At 44.5% G+C, this 764-nt stretch overlaps 2 protein-coding genes across 3 annotated transcripts in view; one reads left to right on the forward strand and one right to left on the reverse strand.

The window, feature by feature from the left end:
* Window positions 1–764, reverse strand: part of RAB36 (RAB36, member RAS oncogene family) — a 21019-nt gene that overhangs the window by 19069 nt on the left and 1186 nt on the right. The window lies entirely within an intron of this gene.
* The window catches only part of RSPH14 (radial spoke head 14 homolog), a 104740-nt gene that overhangs the window by 800 nt on the left and 103176 nt on the right, over window positions 1–764 (forward strand). The window lies entirely within an intron of this gene.

A 764-nucleotide genomic window follows, 5' to 3' on the forward strand; every position in this document is an offset into this window, starting at 1 on the left:
CGCCCGGGCCCGGGGCTTGACCCGCGGTCGACTCCAGCCATTACGCCAACTGCTGGTCCCAACCCCCACCTTTTTTTAAGAGAGAGATTTTTGCTATAGGGCATATACGCTCACCAGAGAGAGGTGCAGAGAGACAGAAAACAAGAAATTACCCCCTAGGGGGGATGGCCACCCACAATCCTTTCTCCTCCCTTCTTCTCTTGGGATCTTGGGCACGTGTGCACTTGTGCTCAGCTTGAGTTTGAGTCGCAGGGTCCAAGACTTGAACCACCGTCGACAACATGGGAGTCCAGCAATGTAACCATTACGCTATCTCCTGGTCCCCCAAATAAATCATTTTTTAACTTTTTTTTCTTTTAGAGAGTTTTTTTTTTTTTTTTTTTTTTTTTTTTGCTATAGGACGTGTGCAGTGGCTGTAGAGATGGACAGAAAGTGAGAAATAACCTCCCTCCAGGGGGGATGGCCACACCACAATTCCTTCTCCTCCATTCTCCTCTTGGGATTTTGGGCACATGCCCATCATGAGTTTTAAGCCATCAGATCTGGGACTCGAACTGCAGTTGACTGAGTGGGAGTCCAGTGACATAAACATTATGCCATCTACTGGTCCCAATCACCTTTTAACTTTTTTAAAAATATATATATAATTATTTATTTAATTATTTATGTATTAATTCATTTATTTCAACTAGACGAGAGAGAGAGAGAGAGAGAGAGAGAGAGAGAGAGAGAGAGAGAGAGAAAGCAGGCCACCAGCATAATAG

Source organism: Tupaia chinensis, unplaced genomic scaffold, assembly GCF_000334495.1.
Source record: "Tupaia chinensis unplaced genomic scaffold, TupChi_1.0 Scaffold000531_1, whole genome shotgun sequence".
Lineage (NCBI taxonomy): Eukaryota > Metazoa > Chordata > Mammalia > Scandentia > Tupaiidae > Tupaia > Tupaia belangeri.